At 40.7% G+C, this 21,667-nt stretch overlaps 1 long non-coding RNA gene across 7 annotated transcripts in view; it reads left to right on the forward strand.

Annotated features, from left to right (window-relative positions):
* The window catches only part of LOC111186013 (uncharacterized), a 108,821-nt gene that overhangs the window by 40,815 nt on the left and 46,339 nt on the right, over positions 1-21,667 (forward strand). For 4 of the 7 annotated variants that reach the window (XR_016392655.1, XR_016392656.1, XR_016392657.1 and 1 more), the window contains exon 5: positions 981-20,536. This is a non-coding gene — a long non-coding RNA (uncharacterized LOC111186013). The remainder of the gene's footprint in view (positions 1-980; positions 20,537-21,667) is intronic. The other 3 variants (XR_016392658.1, XR_016392660.1, XR_016392661.1) reach the window with 3 other exon arrangements.

The raw sequence follows: 21,667 nt of genomic DNA on the forward strand, positions 1-21,667 counted from the left end.
TAGGTTCTTCAGAACCATTTTTTTTTTTTAGATTTCATATATATGTGTTAGCATACAGTATTTGTTTTTCTCTTTCTGACCTACTTCACTCTGTATGACAGTCTCTAGGTCCATCCTCCTCACTACAAATAACTCAATTTTATTTCTCTTTATGGCTGAGTAATATTCCATTGTATATATATGCCACATCTTCTTTATCCATTTATCTGTCGATGGACACTTATGTTGCTTCTTGGCTATTGGAAATAGTGTTGCAGTGAACATTGTGGTACATGACTCTTTTTGAATTGTTTCTCAGGGTATATGCCCAGTAGTGGGATTGCTGGGTCATATGGTAGTTCTATTTTTGTTTTTTTAAGGAACCTCCATACTGTTCTCCATAGTGGCTGTATCAATTTACATTCCCACCAACAGTGAAATAGTGTTCCCTTTTCTCCATACACTCTCCAGCATTTATAGTTTGTAGATGTTTTGATGATGGCCATTCTGACTGGTGTGAGGTGATACCTCATTGTAGTTATGATTTGCATTTCTCTAATGATTTGTGATGTTGAGCATTCTTTCATGTGTTTGTTGGCAGTCTGTATATCTTCTTTGGAGAAATGTCTATTTTGGTCTTCTGCCCGTTTTTTCGATTGGGTTGTTTGTTTTTTGATATAGAGCTGCATGAGCTACTTGTATATTTTGGAGAGTAATCCTTTGTCCGTTGCTTCATTTGCAAATATTTTCTCCCATTCTGAGGGTTGTCTTTTTGTCTTGTTTATGGTTTCCTTTGCTGTGCCAAAGCTTTTAAGTTTTAGTAGGTCCCATTTGTTTATTTTTGTTTTTACTTCCATTTCTGTAGGAGTTGGGTCAAAAAAGATCTTGCTGTGATATATGTCATGGAGTGTTCTGCCAATGTTTTCCTCTAAGACTTTTATAGTGTCTGCCCTTACATTTAGGTCTTTAATCCATTTTTTTTTTTTTTTTTTTTTTTGCAGTACACGGGCCTCTCGCTGTTGTGGCCTCTCCCGTTGCAGAGCACAGGCCCCGGACGCACAGGCTCAGCGGCCATGGCTCATGGGCCCAGCCGCTCCACGGCATGTGGGATCTTCCCGGACCGGGGCACGAACCCGTGTCCCCTGCATCAGCAGGCGGACGCTCAACCACTGCGCCACCAGGGAAGCCCCTTTAATCCATTTTGAGCTTATTTTTGTGTATGTTGTTAGGGAGTGTTCTAATTTCATTCTTTTACATGTAGCTGTCCAGTTTTCCCTGCACCACTTATTAAGAGGCTGTCTTTTCTCCGTTGTATATTCTTCCCTCCTTTATCAAAGATAAGGTGACCATATGTGCATGGATTTATCTCTGGGCTTTCTGTTTTGTTCCATTGACCTCTATTTCTGTTTTTGTGCTGGTACCATAGTGTCTTGATTACTGTAGCTTTGTAGTACAGTCTGAAGTCCTGGAGCCTGATTCCTCCAGCTCCATTCTTTCTCAAGATTGTTTTGGCTATTTGGGGTCTTTTGTGTTTCCATACAAATTTTGAAATTTTTTATTCTACTTCTGTGAAAAATGCCATTGGTAGTTTGATAGGGATTGCACTGAATCTGTAGATTGCTTTGGGTAGTAGAGTCATTTTCACAATGTTGATTCTTCCAATCCAAGAACATGGTATATCTCTCCATCTGTTTGTATCATCTTTAATTTCTTTCCTCAGTGTCATAGTTTTATTCATACAGGTTTTTTGTCTCCCTACATAGGTTTATTCCTAGGTATTTTATTCTGTTTGTTGCAATGGTAAATGGGATTGTTTCCTTAATTTCTCTTTCAGGTTTTCATCATTAGTGTATAGGATTGTAAGAGATTTCTGTGCGTTAATTTTTTATCCTGCTACTTCACCAGATTCCTTGGTTAGCTCTAGTAGTATTCTGGTAGCATCTTTAGGATTCTCTGTGTATAGTATCATGTCATCTACAAACAGTGACAGTTTTACTTCTCTTGCAATTTGGATTCCTTTTATTTGTTTTTCTTCTCTGATTGCTATGGCTAGAACTTCCAAAACTATGTTGAATAATAGTGGTGAGAGTGGGCAACCTTGTCTTGCTCCTGATCTTAGTGGAAATGGTTTCAGGTTTTCACCATTGAGAATGATGTTGCCTGTGGGTTTGTCATATATGGCTTTTATTATGTTGAAGTAAGATCCCTCTATGCCTACTTTCTGGAGAGTTTTTATCATTGATGCATGTTGAATTTTGTTAAAAGCTTTTTCTGCATCTATTGAGATGATCATATGCTTTTTATTCTTCAATTTGTTAATATGGTGTATCACATCGATTGATTTGCGTGTACTGAAGAATCTTTGCATGTCTGGGATAAACCCCACTTGATCATGGTGTATGATCCTTTTAATGTGCTGTTGGATTCTCTTTGCTAGTATTTTGTTGAGGATTTTTGCATCTGTGTTCATCAGTGATATTGGCCTGTAGTTTTCTTTCTTTGTGACATCTTTGTCTGGTTTCAGTATGATGGTGATGGTGGCCTGGTAGAATGAGTTTGGGAGTATTCCTCTCTCTGCTATATTTTGGAAGAGTTTGAGAAGGATAGGTGTTAGCTCTTCTCAAATGTTTGATCGAATTCAACTGTGAAGACATTTGGCCCTTGGCTTTTGTTTGTGGAAGATTTTTAATCACAGTCTCAATTTCAGTGCTTGTGATTGGTCTGTTTATATTTTCTATTTCTTCCTGGTTCAGTCTCGGAAGGTTGTGCTTTTCTAAGAATTTGTTCATTTCTTCCAGGTTGTCCATTTTATTGGCATACAGTTGCTTGTAGTAATCTCTCATGATCCTTTGTATTTCTGCAGTGTCAGTTGTCACTTCCCCTTTTTCATTTCTAATTTTGTTATTTTGAGTCTTCTCCCTTTTTTTCTTGACGAGTCTGGCTAATGGTTTATCGATTTTGTTCATCATCTCAGAAAACCAGCTTTTAGTTTTATTGATCTTTGCTATTGTTTCCTTCCTTTCTTTTTCATTTATTTCTGATTTGATCTTTATGATTTCTTTCCTTCTGCTAACTTTGGGGTTTTTTTGTTTTCTTTCTCTAATTGCCTTAGGTGTAAGGTTAGCTTGTTTATTTGAGATGTTTCTTATTTCTTGAGGTAGGATTGTATAACTATAAACTTCCCTCTTAGTACTGGTTTGCTGCATCCCAGAGGTTTTGAGTTGTCGTGTTTTCATTGTCATTTGTTTCTAGTTATTTTTTGATTTCGTCTTTGATTTCTTCACTGATATCGTGGTTATTTAGTAATGTATTGTTTAGCCTCCATGTGTTTGTAGGTTTTACAGATTTTTTCCTGTAATTGATATCTAGTCTTATAGCATTGTGGTTGGAAATGATACTTGATTTGATTTCAATTTTCTTAAATTTACCAAGGCTTGATTTGTGACCCAAGATATGGTCTATCCTGGAGAATGTTCCATGAGCACTTGAGAAGAAAGTGTATTCTGTTGTTTTGGATGCAATGTCCTGTAAATATCAATAAGTCCATCTTATTTAATGTGTTATTTAAAGCCTGTGTCTCCTTATTTATTTTCATTTTCGATGATCTGTCCATTGGTGAAAGTCGGGTGTTAAAGTCCCCTACTACTATTGTGTTACTGTCGGTTTCCCCTTTTATGGCTGTTAGCCTTTGCCTTATGTATTGAGGTGCTCCTGTGTCGGGTGCATAAATATTTGCAATTGTTGTGTCTTCTTCTTGGATTGATCCTTTGATCATTCTGTAGTGTCCTTCTTTGACTCTTGTAATAGTCTTTATTTTAAAGTCTATTTTGTCTGATATGAGAATTGGCTACTCCAGGTTTCTTTTGATTTCCATTTGCATGGAATATTTTTTTCCATCCCCTCACTTTCAGTCTGTTTGTGTCCCTAGGTCTGAAGTGTGTCTCTTGTAGACAGCATATATACAGGTCTTTTTTGGTATCCATTCAGCCAGTCCTTGTCTTTTGGTTGGAGCATTTAATCCATTTACCTAAGGTAATTATCGATATGTATGTTCCTATTACCATTTTCTTGTTTTGGGTTTGGTTTTGTAGGTCTTTTCCTTCTCTTGTGTTTGCTGCCTAGAGAAGTTCCTTCAGCATCTGTTGTAAAGCTGGTTTGGTGGTGCTGACTTCTCTTAGCTTTTGCTTGTCTGTAACAGCTTTAATTTCTCTGTTGAGTCTGAATGAGATTCTTGCTGGGTAGAGTAATCTTGGTTGTAGGTTTTTCCCTTTCATCACTTTAAATATGTCCCCCACTCCCTTCTTGCTTGCAGAGTTTCAGGTGAAAGATCAGCTGTTAACCTTATGGGGATTCCCTTGTATGTTATTTGTTGCTTTTCCCTTGCTGCTTTTAATATTTTTCTTTTTATTTAATTTTTGTTAGTTTGATTAATATGTGTCTTGGTGTGTTTCTCTTTAGATGTATCGTGTATGAGACTCTCTGTGCTTCCTGGAGTTGATTATTTCCTTTTTCATATTAGGGAAGTTTTCAACTATAATCTCTTCAAATATTTTCTCAGTCCCTTTCTTTTTCTCTTCTTCTTCTGGGACCTCTGTAGTTCAAATGTTGGTGTGTTTAATGTTGTCCCAGAGGCCTCTGCGACTGTCTTCAATTCTTTTCATTCTTTTTTCTTTATTCTGCTCTGCAGCAGTTATTTCCATGATTTTATCTTCCAGGTCACTTATCCATTTTCTGCCTCAGTTATTCTGTTATTGATTCCTTCTAGAGAATTTTCAATTTCATTTATTGTGTTGTTCATTACTGATCATTGTTTGTTTGCTCTTTAGTTCTTCTCGTCCTTGTTAAACATTTCTTGTATTTTCTCCTTTCTATTTCCATGATTTTGGATCATCTTTGCTATCATTACTCTGAATTCTTTTTCAGGTAGACTGCCTATTTCCTCTTCATTTGTTAGGTCTGGTGGGTTTTTATCTTGCTCCTTCATCTGCTGTGTATTTCTCTGTCTTCTCATTTTGCTTAACTTACTGTGTTGGAGTCTCCTTTTCACAGGCTGCAGGTTCGTAGTTCCCATTGTTTTTGGTGACTTCCCCCAGTGGGTAAGGTTGGTTCAGGGGGTTGTGTAGGTTTCCTGGTGGAGGGGACTGGTGCCTGTGTTCTGGTGAATGAGGCTGGATCTTGTCTTTCTGGTGGGCAGTACCGTGTCCGGTGGTGTGTTTTGGGGTGTCTATGACCTTATTATGATTTTAGGCAGCCTCTCTGCTAATGGGTGGGGTTGTGTTCCTGTCCTGCTAGTTTTTTGGCATAGGATGTCCAGCACTGTAGCTTCCTGGGCGTTGAGTGGAGCTGGGTCTTAGTGTTGAGGTGGAGATCTCTGGGAGAGCTCTCACTGATTGATATTAGAAGGGGCTTGGAGGTCTCTGGTGGACTAATGTCCTGAACTTGGCTCTCCCACCTCAGAGGCTCAGGCCTGACACATGGCTGGAGCACCAAGACCCTGTCAGCCACATGGCTCAGAAGAAAAGGGAGAAAAGAAAATAAATGAAAGAAAGAAAAAAAAATAATAGTTATTAAAATTTAAAAAATTATTAAAAATTAAAAAGTAATTAAAAAAAGTAACGAAACCAATAAACATATCCACCTATCATAAGAAGCACTAAAAACTGTACTAAAAAGAACATGGACAGACAGTACCCTAGGACAAATGGTAAAAGCAAACCTTTAAAGACAAATTCACACAAAGAAGCATACACATACACACAAAAAGGAAAAAGGAAAAAAATATATATAAAAGGAAGAGAGCAACCAAATCAATAAACAAATCTACCAGTGGTAATAAGCTCTAAATACTAATCTAAGATAAATATAAAACCGGAAACAAATTAGATGCAGAAAGCAAACCCCAGCTCTACAGTTGCTCCCAAAGTCCACCACCTCAGTTTTGGGATGATTCGTTGTCTATTCAGGTATTCCACAGATGCAGGGTCCATCATGTTGTTTGTGGAGATTTAATCTGCTGCTGCTGAGGCTGTTGGGAGAAATTTCCCTTTCTCTTCTTTGTTCACACAGCTCCTGGGGTTCAGCTTTGGGTTTGGCCCCGCCTCTGCATGTCAGTCGCCCTCTGGCATCTGTTCTTTGCCCAGACAGGAGAGCATTAAAGGAATGGCTGATTTGGGGGCTCTGGCTCAATCAAGCCAGGGAGAGGGAGGGTACAGAATGCAGGGCGAGGCTGAGGCGGCAGAGGTTGGCGTGACTTTGCAACAGCCTGAGGTGCATCGTGTGTTTTGCTGGGGAAGTTGTCCCTTGATCACGGGACCCTTGCAGTGGTAGGCTGCATAGGCTTCTGGGAGTCGAGGTGTGGATAGTGACCTGTGCTTGCACATAAGATTGTTGGTGGCTGTAGCAGCAGCCTTAGCATTTCATGCCCATCTCTGGTGTCTGTGCTGATAACCATGGCTCACGCCCATCTCTGGAGCTCATTTAGGCGGTGCCCTGAATCCCCTCTCCTCACGCACCCCAAAACAGTGGTCTCTTGACTCTTAAGCAGTTCCAGACTTTTTCCCGGACTCCCTCCCAGCCAGCTATAGTGCTCTAGCCCCCTTCAGGCTGTGTTCACGCAGTCAACCCCAGTCCTCTCCCTGGCATCTAACCGCCGTAGCCCGAGCCTTGGCTCCCAGCCCCGCCCACCCCGGTGGGTGAGCAGACAAGCCTCTCAGGTTGGTGAGTGTTGGTTGGCACCAATCTTCTGTGCGGGAATCTCTCCTTTTTGCCCTCTGCACCCCTGTTACTGTGATCTCTTCCATGGCTCCAAAGCTTCTCCCCCCACCCAACCCCTGTCTCTGCTAGTGAAGGGGCTTCCTAGTGTGTGGAAACTTTTCCTCCTTTATGGCTCCCTCCCAGAGGTGCAGGTCCCATCCCTATTCTTTTGTCTCTGTTTTTTCTTTTGCCCTACCCTGGTATGTAGGGAATTTCTTGCCTTTTGGGAAGTGTGAGGTCTTTCGCCAGCGTTCAGTAGGTGTTCTGTAGGAGTTGTTCCACATGTAGATGTACTTCTGACGTATTTGTGGGGAGGAAGGTGATCTCCACCTCTTACTCCTCCGCCATCATGAAAGTCCCCTTCCTATATTCCGTTTTTAAACAGATACCATTTCTGTTAAAAGCAGCTTTTCAAATTCTTATATGCTTAGTGCATTGTTTGTGGCCTGAATAAATACAAGGTCTTACACGTATGGCTGTATGGGCACTGTTCTAGGTCTAATCCATGTGGATGGGATTGTGATTTATGAAATTCAAATATTTCTAAGTAACTCTAAATTCATGGTAGCTTTTAGTTATTATTTATGTTTTTAATCAATTGATTTGAAAATTACCCCTTCCATTTTATGGAGATCTGAGGAATTCCTTGAAATTGGAGCTGCTTTTTCCCAGGAAATGGATTGAAACTTGGAGGCCACACCTTCAGAAGTGTGGCTAGCAGGCTTAACCAGGGATTCGTGAATTAAATCTTTAGTTTCACTGACCTCTAATTGAACTTTAGCATATGTTTCAATTATTAGTAGGCAATAAACCATAGCAGTATTAGCAGCATATGCATTTGTCACCAATAGAAATTACTGATATTTTCATATCATCTCACAGTGTTGCAGATATTTCAAAATATCATTCATGCTCATAATGTCATTGAAATTATGCTAGTTATCAGAGTCACCATTAGATCTTGATGTGTAGTGTACTGATAAAGGAGCACATGCATTAGTATATCACAAAATTTGTTCTGTAATAGTTTGGTAATTATATTTCAATATAATTTTATTTTATACATTTAAATTCATTATTATTTAGAAAATAGAAATAGGAAAGGGGTCTCCAGGTCTCACCAGACTGCCAAAGTGGATGATGACTCCAAAATAGATGGCAGCCTTGGCTCCATGACCGGGAGGGGCTTGAACACAAGCTGAGGGGCTCTGGATTGCCTCTCTAGAAATGGGTCATATGTCTAGCCACCGAGAATCAACATCAATTATTGTGGATGGTCTAGCAAAGGGAGAAATTGGGTACTCTCTCATTCTAGGTAATGTGGAAACAGGCACAGCAAGTTTGTTGCTCCTTTAAGTCTTTCTTTTGTCACTGTGTCTGTCCTTCCATGTTTAGTGTCACATCTTTGCCTTCTTCCTCCATTGACGTGACCCTGCCTCTTGTATTTGGCACAAAAATTCATGTAAGTAGCCTTAGAATTACTGTTTTGGCAAATTTAAGTTGAGAATAGCAACTTTGTTTATTGGATGCCCGTTGTTCATGATCTCAATAAAAAACCTAACTGACTGATTTTCTTCTCAACGTGGTGGGAATAATCTACACTTCTGGACTGAGTCCTGGCAGTAGTCTTTCTGAATTATCACATTGCTTCACAGAGGTAAAGGGCTAGGCAAGCGACCAGTGGTCTCCGTTACTTGTGCGCCTACATTGTAAAGTGCTGTGAACACTAAATAATAAATAACAGACCTGCGATCTCATAAAAGTCTCTGATGAAACCTTGCAATGGTTTTCATTTAGTCTTGTGTTAAATTTAGTTATAATGTTCTGTATATTTACAGAAAAATAGGTTATTGTGTATTCTATGAATTGAAATGTTTGACAGACTTGAATTATTTTAATCTTGGGATCATTAGATATACACACTTTAATTTACTTCTGAAATTCCTTTGAGATGATATAAATTCCCTTCCATGATGTTATCGGAGTTGTTGTTCTTCACAGTAAATTGAATAACTTCCTTCTTTATTTTATTTATTTATTGAAAAAATTTATTTATTTAGTTTTGGCTGCGTTTGGTCTTCGTTGCTGTGCGCAGGCTTTCTCGTTGCGAGCAGGGCTACTCTTCGTTCCAGTGTGCAGGCTTCTCATTGTGGTGGCTTCTCTTGTTGCAGAGCACGGGCTCTAGGAGCGCGGGCCTCAGTATCTGTGGCACGCAGGCTCAGTAGTTGTGGCTTGCAGGCTCTAGAGTGCAGGCTCAGTAGTTGTGGCACACAGGCTTAGTTGCTCCGCGGCATGTGGGATCTTCCCGCACCAGGGCTCGAACCTGTGTACCCTGTATTGGCAGGCAGATTCTTAACCACTGTGCCACCAGGGAAGCCCTTTATTTTTTTTAACAGTCTTTCCATGTTCCTTTATTGTCAATAGAAGGAGTTCAAGGTACTTAGGATGGGATCCAGTGTTTCATGGTTTGGACTCTGCTCCCTCTTTGTGGTTGACCATTTCCCCACGCATTATCTCTATTTTAACCTTTCTGAAATCTTTGTATTTCCCTGCACACATTCTGACTTGTCCAACTTCCATGACTTTCATAGGTGATTTATTCTTCTATCCTGCTTTACTTCCTGGAAAACTGCTATTGGTCCTTTGAAACGTCTCAGGCATCACCCTCTTTCTGAAGACTTCCTTTACATTGACCTCCATTCGTTGCTATCCTTCCAACAGAGTAGGATAATCTGTCTGTGTTCACATATTAACTGATAGTGTTGATCGGAATGCATTAACATGGTTTATTTACAGAATTGTGCCCTTTTTAAAAGTGGAGTTCTCCTTGAACACAAGGGCAAGAGTCTTCATCTCTTTCTTCCATGGTTCTAGCATGAGGCAGATGCTCATCTGATGTTGGGTGAAGGAGTGCTGTCATCATGCTAATAACCTAATTGATGGTGTGTTGGGAGCATTACACACTGTCTGGGACACTTCTTGTGCCCTTCCTTATATCCTCTTTGCCTGCCTTTTGACTCCAGCCATTGCTATGACAACTCTATGCAGTTGTGACCCATCAGGTCCTTGCCTCAATCGTACCACATAACTCTTGCTTTCTGACCTGGGGCTTCCCTGAGGCTATTGCTTGCAGAGACCAGGTTAGCCATTCTGCCCCACGCACACACTGGAAGTGGGAGTGAACTAAAACCCCTTGGGGCAATGATGGGAGTTGGGGGATAAATATTACCCCCCACCCCATAATATTCAGGAAGACATCAGGGCCTCATTCTACAAGGCAATTCAAAGCATCTCAGAGGTATGGAGCTGCAATTGCCCATCCTAGTTACTAGTTCAATGGAGTGTCCTTGGCTCAGCTTCCCCTCCTTCCCTCTTTAAATCTGCCCAGTCCTCTACTCCTGTTCCTTAGAATCACTTCCCAAAATAAATGGTCTTGTCTCAGGCTCTGCTTTTGGGGAGAACCTAGACTAAAGCTCTCATTATTTTTTTTATTTTTTATTTTTTTGTGGTACGCAGGCCTCTCACTGTTGTGGCCTCTCCCATTGCGGAGCACAGGCTCCGGACGCGCAGGCTCAGCGGCCATGGCTCATGGGCCTAGCCGCTCCGCGGCACGTGGGATCCTCCCGGACCGGGGCACGAACCCATGTCCCCTCCATCGGCAGGCGGACTCTCAGCCACGGCACCACCAGGGAAGCCCAGAAGCCCTCATTTAAAACCAGCTTCACTATGCTGTATTTTTCTCGGATTGAGAGATGTTTGGAAACTGTTTGCAAGTCTCAAAAGTAACCACTAAACAAAGATGGTACAGAATACAAGTAACATCCACTATATAAATGTACTACAGAATATGAAATGTTTTGTGAATTAGGCATTTTTATTCCCTCAGTCAGGAGACAGACTCAGACAATTGCTCAGTTTTGTAAGAATAGTTCTCCATAATTCTACAGCTGTGTCTTAGGTGAAACTGAATAGTGATGTTTTGATCATAGCTTTACAGATGGCGAGGCCCTAGACACAGCAGCTTTCACTGAGCAAGTGTTGAGCCCCTAGAAGACACATGTCTTTCCCATAGAGGGTCAGTGCAAGGGTCTTGGGTGTGAAACCCTATATGTATACCAGTGGGCTGGATGGCTTGCTCTGATTATGTGTGTGTGTGTGTGTGTGTGTGTGCGTGCATGTGTGCATGTATGTATATTTCTTTTTAAAACACAATGTATGGAATCCAATCTGATGGTTTTAAATATCATAATCCTTGGATTACAAATAGAAAAATGATATTTTTTGAAAATGTAAAGTATTGGGCAGTAAAATTGGCATTTGAAACCTGTGCATTACCAAATACTTAAATCACAGATTTTTTTTTATCTTTTGCAGCTAGAAGAAACATTCACGATCACTCAGAGCTGGAGACCCAGATGGTTAGTAACAGAACCAGGGCTAGAACCCAAGCCTTGGGAGCCCCCTTCTCATGGCCCTTCTGTTATACCACACTGCCTTCTCTTGATGATCCTTCTTTTAAATCAGAGGTTGGCAATTTTTTTCTGTAAAGGGCCAGATAGTAAATAATTTAGGCTTTGCAGGCCAATGGTTGCTGTCACAGCTGCTCAACTCTGCCAATTTTATGTGAAAGCAGCCATAGAGGATAGTTCCATAAATGAGCATGGCTGGGTTCCAGTGAAGCTTTATTTACAAACACCAGTGGTAGGCATGATTTATCCCCTGTTTTACACCATTGAAGTCATGGCAATTTCTGCTTGATGGTCACCAAAAGACTACTGAGTCCTAGAGAGTTAAAGCCACCACCCAGTCTGCTGGTGAGCCAGGCTGTTGCATCACAACCCACACATGACTGGGCTTCCTTCCAGGTCTGTGTATAATCGGACTCTGAGCCAGCAGCCAAGAGAGTGAGCCTGGCACCCACAGCACTCCAGTTTCCAGAAGGAATCACAAATTCCCTTCCTGTGCAGATACAGAAACAATTGTACCACAGGAGAATTACTGGAAAGTAATGCAGGGTCATCAGGAAGGAAAAGGAATTCACTCGTTGGTCACAGTCTTCAGTCTGGTTGGGAGTCACTCAGACCTGGAAAGGTCAGCGAGGATGCATGTCTGGTTTGGGCAGGCCTGCAGGACTCTATACTCACAGGATGATACACTGGGCTTTGGTGATTTCTGTGGCCTCAGAGCTTCCTTTGGCTGCTCCAGTCATCCTTTTCTCCTCACAGCCAGGTATATCATTCCCCCCACTGTTTCATCCCTCACCCCATTTATCATCTGCCAGTGCTAAGCTTTTGTTCCTGTTAATCAAAATCTTCTATAGGCAAATATTGTCTTCTCTCAATTTTGTCTTCCACAAAACTTGACAACTTGACTTTTGAGTCCCAGGTCTGAGGCCCTCTAAGACAAATGTACAGAAAATAAGAAGATCAGTGCAAAAAGCTTGGGTTAAACCCTATGCTTATGCCAATGAACTGGATGACTGTTTCAGTATGTGTGTATTAATATGTGTGCACGTGTGTGTGTGTGTTCACGTGTGTGTCTTTGTGTACATATCTGTGTGTATCTGAGTTTGACCTTTAAATCAGGAGGTCACCTTCCCTTTGGGCCTCTCTGCACAGGGAAGGTCTTTTAGTAACCTGGATGCTCTTGCTCTTAGACTCATGAGTAGTTGTTCTCCAGCCACCATTCTCAAGTCTTCACTCCTTCCCTCTCATTTTTCACCATGCAAATCCACGTAATGGTCTTTTTCAAAGTTGAAAGAGTCGAGGACTTTTAAAGGCTGGATGATGTTTCCAATGGATTTAATGATCTAATCCTCAAAAGAGTACATGCATTACCTGTTTTGATGACCAACTGGTCAGACCTGCTACTGGGCATAAGCTCCTAATGAATGTCTAAATCCTTGGAGCTGAAGCGATTTAGGAAAAAATGTACATTATTATTAGTTCCCCAAGTAGCACTCTGGCCCCTGGGGAAAGGGATGCTGGTAGTTAATGTGAGAGGAAGCAGAAATGAGGAGGAAGGAAGAAAGGAAGGAATATTTGATTATTTCCTCATAAAGAACCAATTCCTTGAGCACCTGGCTATGGTTCCTGCTGCTGTGAGAAGAATATAAATGGCTTTGATATTCCATTGTTTGTTTCTGGGAAACATTTGCTTACTCTTCTGAACTGCCTGGCTCTCAGACTGGCAACAGGGAAGAAAATGTGGTGGAGATGAAAGGAAAACTCCAGCCCAAGTGCTTTAAATCAGATTAGCTTTTCCCTTAAAACCCGCTTGCAAATTCTTCTTAATAAATCTCTGGTTGATTTTTAGTTACACTTCTTTCCCCTGAAGAGAGGCATATTCTTAAGTGTACGGGTTCTACTGTTCTGCTCACACCATTGCTTTTTTGTTAGTTTCTTTAATGACCTACTTTGTTTTGATGAAATCTTTATCATCCTCAGTAACACTAACGCTGAGGAATGAAATGAGTACAAATGAAAAAACAGCTCACAAAACAGAAGCGAGAAAAGGTGGGGGAAGAGAAGTGATGGTGGGTGGATGAATTTGAAATGGCTCATCACCACAAGGTGGCGCTGTTAAAACACCTCATTTTAAAGTCCTAAAAAGGTTGCAAATAAAGAAGGAAAACACAAAATTAAAGAGCCTTTCGCATAGAAAATACTTTGTATCAAAGGAGTGGTGTGTGTGTGTGGGTGTGTATTAAAGATAAAATCATTTTGGGAAGAGTAAATGTTATAGGAAGCAGTGATAGAATTGTGTTTGTTTTTGAGGGAGGTGTTTTATAGTTGATACTCTTATAGTTCAAATATTAAATATTTTTATTGGATATTAAGTATATTTAATCCCAACCAGATATTTCTGGGAATCTCCTGAAGTGTGACATTGTAGACACCAGAATGATGGGTTATGCTTACCATTCCTTAATCCATTTTCATTCTACACGGAGAACTTGCACACTAAGGGCATTTATTTGAAAACAATTAGTGCCCCATTAGGGGAAACATGAAGCCTGCAGGGTCTCAAATGTTCTTGACTGCTTTGGGAACTTGGTGTGTGGAAAATTGGTAAATTAATACTCGGAAAATAATTCCTTACTTTAAAACATGTTGTCTGTTATGCGACTCCCTTGGTACTGGTACCATTGTCATTAAAAATGAACGTTTTCATGTTTGTGCATTCTGTGTGTGCATAGGGCATCCATTTACTGATGGACAGAGAGATGAAAAGCTGATATTTTGCAAGTTTGTACCCTGAAGGTGGGGTATTGATATAACGGTGCAGATAATCTTACTCCTGAAGAAAGGCAGGAGTGGCAAATGATCTAATGTAAGTGAGTAGAAGCGCCCAGAAGTTTACATTGATGCTCCTTTATTTCATCACCATAGCAACTCTCCGACAGATGATGTTAATATCTCCATTTTCAAGGAGAGGCTCTAAGAAGTTAAGTAACCTGTCAACTGTCACAAAGCCACTGTGTGGCAGACTCAGGAGGTAAGCCCAGAAATTATTCATGGGAGAACAGTGCAAGCATGTGAAAGGGAAAAAGGTCTAGGTTGTCTTGCAATTTGTATTTGGATAAAACCTGGGAAAATGACATGGGTCTCTTTGAAAGAAAGAGACCTGCTCTGTACTAATGCCTGTTTCCTCTACAACCAGGTGAGGTATGTATATATCGTAATACACACACACAGGCACACACATTTTTTTTTTTGCTTCTTTTATATAAATTTTCATCAACTTCTATCTCAGCATAACTATAACATTTTCTACCATCCACAAAGCAGGAGGCCTGGAAAAACTGCTGGATTTTTGCCATAGCTGGGGAAAACAGTGCAAGTTGATCATGAAAATTGTAGCTGTGATATCTCCCAGATAATTCGTACTACAGAGGCATTGACCCAGCTGGAAGTTCAGTTCATCGTATAGAAATCAACTGGTTCCTGCTTCGGGAAAAATATGTTAATGAGAATATATAACTCCAAGGACAGGGTGATATATAGTAGATACTCAATGTGCTGTTAGAATCTTAAGCCTATAGAAATATTAAAAAAATGCTTTTTGTTGTTTTGAAGTATCTGAAAGAACTATATATCTCTTACTAGACTTTATGATTGAACTGTATTTAGGGTAGTAGTGTTTAGCCTATCTTTTTCAGAGGTGCCTCTGTGTCCATCTGGGAAGTTGTGTGTAGGGAAATATTGTGTGTGAGGGTGGTGACGGTGTGTGTGGAGGGAGTGTAATGGGACAGGTGGGCTTTGGTCATCCACTGCAGCTTATTCTGGAGCAGCTGGGCTATTTCTGACACATATAGTGCTTTTGTACTTGTGGAATATTCGATTTTGATGGTAAGTCCCATAATACATCAAGGATCTAAGAGATTTATTTAGGACAGTTCATCACTCAGTCATACTTAAAATATTCAGATATTTTGATGTTTTTAAAAAAATGAGAGAATATCCACTTTGTCCTATGGCTATCAAAATTGAATGTGACATAATATTTGAGAAGAAAAAATCATTATAGATTTTAAAAAGATGCACCACAAAGGATTGAATTCCTAATTTTACATAAAAAAAGGAAAGAATCTCACTCTATGATGACAAATCTTGAACCAGCTGGAGGCTGATTAATATAGAAGTAAGAGCAACTAAGAAACATTTTGACGGAAGCAGAAGACCTGGGGTTTATGTTGAAGTTTTTGGTGTGTCCTCTGGTGGTTCTGAAACATTGACAGGAGTGCCATTTATTTCTTTGTTTCTTTGCTCGGTTGTTCACTTCTATATATTATGAAGGGACCTCAAATGCCCACTGTATAGAAGTGAATCAGGAGACTTGGATCCACTGACAGCTGTAAGACTTCTTTGTTTCTGAGAAAGGTGTGCTGTTTACATTCTAGCCTATTAGTTGTGTTTTTAGGATAACATCTTTGGTAAAAGTGCCACCTGCTTGTTGTTGCAATTGCACTGTTGCCATTTGCCTGTTTTGCTAATGATTTGCTGCAGTTGAAACATGGTGTGACTTGGTCTGGTTCCCAGGTCCTGAGATCACAAGAAACACAGACAGGTACCTGCTTGATTCTCCAAGGCTGCAGACATTCCTCAGCATGCATCGTGCAGTACATGCTGAACTTCCTGTGCCGTCGCATATCCAGCCATCAGGCCCTCACCGGAGGGCTTGGGGGATACTTGGGAGAACTTTGTTTATATGGGCTCAAGGTCAAGCAATCTGTTTTAGACCTTCGGAAACTTAGCTTAAGGAATATTAAAAGGTCTCATAAAGGAAGTTTGGAGTGTTGGCTAGCAGTTGGTTTGTTAATGAGACTTAAGAATCATATCTTGTCATGCTAGTTAATCAGTTAATAAATTATTTTCAATATGATATTTCCTTTTTTCTTAAAAAAAAGTTTGTCCCTGACAGTAAAGGGTTGCCAAGAATGTAGTCTTTGGTGATTTCTTGTGGAATATGCCTTTGCTTTTTTTATTATGCCCCACCCCTCCTCAGTATGGAGAAACAACAAAGGAGAAAGGGAAATTTAGGGTAAATAAGGAAACTCAGGGTCAGGAATCAAACTGAGATTTTTGGGTTCCAAGTTCAGTACACTGTTTTGACATTATTCCTAGCCAACCAAGTATTTAATAGCTCATCAACAAGAACTTGAGACTCTGGCCTCATTTTTGAGATTCACATACACCAGAAACTAACTGTTAGGGAGCAATGCCCAAGGGCACAGTTATCACTAGTTGATTCATACACAGCCTCATTCCATAAAAGGAATGAAGTGGTCTGCAGCAATGACACATACAATAAATGATGGTAAAAAGTAAATTGGAGGAGCTGGAAGATCCAGATCGGGACAAGAGGCTGATGTGAACTTAACCAAAGGACTTCAAGTGTGTTTGAGCTCATCAGCTGTGACAGCCCAGCCTCCTCTGTGGCAGCGAGCCAAGCTGAATCCAAGTGCAAAAGGACCACAGACACAAAGTAAGGAGCTAAGAAGCCTTCCCTCATAAAAATATCCTCCCTGAGTGCTTAGAATATCCATCACCACTCAGTTCACTGCACACTAGAAAGTGAAACAATTTAATAGAGTTAATTTACCTGTATATGAAATCACCGTTTATTGTTACGGAATCAGGCACGAAGCGGGCAGTCTTGTTGGTGAAAGCAGGTCAGGTTGGGAGGTTAGTGCCCTGAGGCTGAGGCCCAAGTGGGCAATGCAAGGACCTTGTACCTGGGGAGGGAGACAGCAGTGTGCAGGTGGGGAGCTCTGATGACAAATGTGATCTACATCACAGTTTTTTTTTTTTTTCCTAGCGTTGGTCCTAGTGTAATAAATTACAAAATAAAAGGAGGCAAAGGATTTATAATTGCTTGGTAGAGAAATATGTACAGTTAGTTCTAAGAAAAGAAAGAAACCTGGCAAGGGATGCCCTCTTTTCACAGAATACTTTTTTGAACATTAGTTAGAACAGGATCATTCTAATAAAGCCACATCAAGACACAGGGAAGCAAAGAATTTAGGTTAGCATGATTTCATGTCATAGTCTTTTGCAAACTTTCATGGGTCATATTGTGATGTAAGGAATAGATATCTGCGGATGATCTTAGGTACCCTCTCTGTGTTGCCTTGACAGTGATTCAGCTGGCCCTGGGGGTTTCCCCCTGACAGGGAGAGGTGTTGTGTCCAAGCTCAGCTTCTCACATGAAGGGTGGCTTTTCTCCCTAGCAGGATGGCCTGCAATCCCTCATGGGCCTCAAGATCTCCGGTTGCTGGGTGCCTGGCTTTCCTGGACGATTCTAATAAACAGCTGGCATCTAAAGCCAGCCCACTTAGCAGCAGGAGTCTATCTGCCCTTCCTATAACAAAGCCACCTTCTCCTGTGTGTCCTTAACAAAGGCATAGAGAAAGGGGCTCGGGTTCCTCTACTGGGACATAAGCCACACTGCTTGTCCAGAAGGGTGCCCTGGCCCCCCTCTCTATGGATACAGTGGGTGACCTCACCTCCTCTACTGTTGCCGAGCCTAGCTGTGCAAATCTCCACTTTCCTCAGCAAAACCCTTTCCTTAACCCATATTCTGTGACATTGCATTTCCCTCTAAGGTCCTTGCAGATAGGTTGCCATCCATGAGATCCACATTTAGAACAATTGTTATGAAGGCCTCAGGAGTGACAGTCTCTTATAGCCCCGGTTTAAATGGTAGCTCAGAGATCCTTCTGATAACATAAAGCAAAATGGCATTTTCTTCATGATTGCATATCCTCTTGTGTTTAGGGTGAGCTCTCAACCTGCAGCTAATTGACTCGTTTTAGGCACCGTTATAGCCTTCCATAGTAAAATGCTCCCTCTGCTTAAATTCTAATCTCATTCCTGTTAATCATGTTGCTCTCTCTAGGTGAGTACTAAGCAAACCATAAAATGAAGTGTTTATGATCAGATTTCATACTAACTCCTGAACGATTGATGCAGAATGCTGTGGATAGTCTCGTCAACGCAGTCACCGTCACAAATGATTATTTATTCAGCTCAGACTGGGCTCTCTGCTCCGCTGGCTGCGTGCTGGGTGAATCCTAGCGTTGGTAACAAATATGGGTTCTAATGTCATGGAAACAGCAAAGCCTTATACAAGTGGAAGGTCATCGCTCAGTTGTTATTCTTTTTATTGTTGTTGGAACATTAATTAATTCAGTTCTGTCCTCTGAATTGAACTTTAACCAGGATTAGTTTTTATGACAGCAAAGGACACTGCTCATGAATGAGGGAAAATAAGGACTGAATTGGTTTTTCACAAGTCTTTCTTTTAAGCTTTGTGCCTGAATATAGCAGAACCTGTTGTCTTTGTTTTCTTTCTTTTTATATTAACATAGTTTATTGTGTAGATTCAAATAGGTCACGAGTCCATAATGTCCCCTAAACAGAACATCTGCTTAAAATCGTATCACTGTTCAGCTCACTTATGGTATTGAGTACTGTCTATCTACCATTTTCAGTATTAACAAAGGATTTTTTTAAGCTCTAGACAAAAAATCTAAATCATTAAGTAAGATAGAGCACTGAGTGCTAGTTAAGTTGAAGAGCTATACAAAGACAAATAGTCATAATAAAAGATTGAGGATTATACATTACAGGAAGGTTTGCTCTTTTTAATTTTTTTAAACCCCTAGCTGTGTAGAATTTAATTGATCATTGATCACAATCTTGGGTTTAAGACCTGTGTGGTTCAATATTTTTAATAGGATAATGAATGCCTAGGAACCCACTGCCCATTTGCAGAACAAGAACATCACTGAAAATAACATCTACTCATACTGTTACTCTTTATGGTAAATTAACCTGTATTGCCCTTTATTGGTTTCATGTCATAGAAGATTAAGGTAATACAACCAATACTGGATACTTTTGGTTGATCAAAAATTATCGTGCTACTTTGGGGGCACTCTATTTGCAGTTGCAACCTCAACTTCATACTTAATGAGAGAATTGTACTCCTAGGAGGTGTGAACATCCTGTGTTCCTAGGCTTCCTAACTGTTTAGTTGCAATCTTTAGTTGATTAATTTTTTCATCCATTCATTTATTCAGAGAACATTTCCCAAGAGCTGGGAACTAAGCTTGGATCTAGGGTTTCAAATGCCAAGTCGGGGAGACAGACTTGTAGAGAGATCACTGTAACAGGAAGTGATGCTTCTGAGAAAAGCTCTGTTTGGTCAGGAGGGTGAGGGCTGTGCTTTGTGTTCTGGGAGAGTTGGGGAAGGCCAGAGCAGCTCATTTTTCATATGGGGATTTCTGGATGAAGAAGAGATGGAGGTTTACGGCAACAGTGAATGAAGTTACTCTAATGGAGAACAGGGAGGGAGACTTGAGACAAAATTTCAGGCACCTCTTGTTCCTCTGAAAGCCCACAGGCCTTGTCAAGTTGTTTACACCTGCTAGTAGCCAGAGAAAGAAAAAGTATAAAAGTGTGCTGAGACCCCACCCCTTGGCTAGGGTTTATTCTGTGCAGATACTATTGGAGTTAAATTCTGTGGGCAAACGGGAAGATATACTTCTGCTGTCTCAGAATGTGCAATGGGCAGATATAATGAGCAGCGAGCACATGATTGTGAGAAGGCTTTGTGGTTCCAACATCTTTACTAACTCCACAAATAGAAAGTATTGTAATATCAGTAATATTACAATGCTATCCCAGAAGTAATTGCCCTTCTGTCTTTTATGCACCACTCAATTGTGTCTTTTCAATGGAAATACAAAATGCATTTGGAACCCCCCCAGAATACAGTGTCCCCTGAGGTTTCTCCTTCATCTGTTTGCTAGAGATAATGGGGGGAGAGACCAGTGAACAAAGATTAGAAAAGCATCGTTTGGGTGTGCAGTCTACATAATGATGTCTTAGCAACAAGTCGTTGTTTCTTACAGTAATCAAGTCAAAGGCTTATCATAATATGATTCTGCAGCCGGAGCAGACAGCAGATTTCTGTGGACCTGAGTCTCTCAATTAGATTTCTATGGCTTCGCCACAGGAAGCCATCAAAGGTTAAAGACTTAATTTTTCTCAGTGGTGTGTCCTGAAGAAAAATGATCGTTATGCAGTTTTCCTAACTGCCTCGTAACATTTTATTTTCTCTGCTTTCTCCTGCCATTGTCATTATGGTTCTTCATTATTACAGTAGTGATGAGTGGGGTGATGTTGTCTCTGTTCTCACTTTCTAGAATTATCCTCTGGGTAGGAGAGTCTGCCCTGGGTTCTGGAGATCCATAGCTCATCTGGACTGGCCCCAAATCCGTGAACAGCCCTCTCTGGTGGGTACCCAGGTTGGGTTCACAAATTACACTTCCTCTTCCCCCTCAGAAACTTTAGTTTTAAAACCATCCCCATCTCATGGTAAAGAAAGCTATTCAGAAGTTTCATTTAAATTTTCTCTTAGCAGATGGGCTGCTTTCATGGAGTGTACTGAAAATTATTTTCAGATTTCAAAGAGACCACCCAGTACTTAGTGGGCAAAGGTAAGACATAGCAAGGCAGTGAGCGATAAGGAACAGGGCACAGTCAGATTGACACTGAAGAATCTGAAGGGTTCTTTTCATGCTGAAGCATTATATTCTCAGGAGTATTAGAATGATGTTGTCTTATTTTACTTCTTTTGACTCCACGGTGGCCCTCAGAAGGTGGAGATTTTGACATTCTTACTTTGCCAATACTTATCTTCAGGATCTGTGCCCTGGGAAGAGATCACGATTTATAATGATGCCTATAGAAAGTGACAGGGAGGCCTGGAAACCCAAGAACTAGGGTTCAATTTCTGCATCCTCCTTTGATTTTTAAGGTGAATGGGATTGGCTTTTTTATTCATTTCACTTCTGTCAGTTTTTCACTTAATAAAAGTGTGGCAACTCATGTTTACCTCTTCCACCTTCTGGGACAAGGGGGGAAAAGGTGAAGAGAGCCCCTGTTCATCACCCCACTAAAGGTGGGGTGGTTATCCCTACCCTTCCCACTGAGGACACACATTCACAGAACAAAAACACTGAAAATCTCCTTTGAGTTAGGATTGACTTACATAAGGGCTTTAACAAGCTTTATTGAGTTCCTTACAAATTCTCATTGGTTCCTCATTACAACCCTACAATGTAGATACTGTTATTATCATTATCATTCCATTTTACGGACAAGAACACTGAAGCACAGAAAGGTAAAGTAGCTTGCCTGAGGTCTCACAGCTAGTAAGATGTGGAACAGGGATTCAAACCCAGTAGTATGCTCCGAAGTCCATGTTCTGAGTCCCTGAGCTTCGCTTGTACTCTTGTCTGGTGCTGGCTGGCTCTTCTCTTGGGAAAACGTATGCTGCATGTTTGTTTAAAAACAAAATAAAAACTACAAAAAAACAGGCTCATACAAATCTCTTTGTAGTAGCAGATAACCTGTAATTTTGT

Source organism: Delphinapterus leucas, chromosome 3, assembly GCF_059928025.1.
Source record: "Delphinapterus leucas isolate spDelLeu-1000000601 "Yukka" chromosome 3, BTC_Dleu_Yukka2, whole genome shotgun sequence".
Classification (NCBI taxonomy): domain Eukaryota; kingdom Metazoa; phylum Chordata; class Mammalia; order Artiodactyla; family Monodontidae; genus Delphinapterus; species Delphinapterus leucas.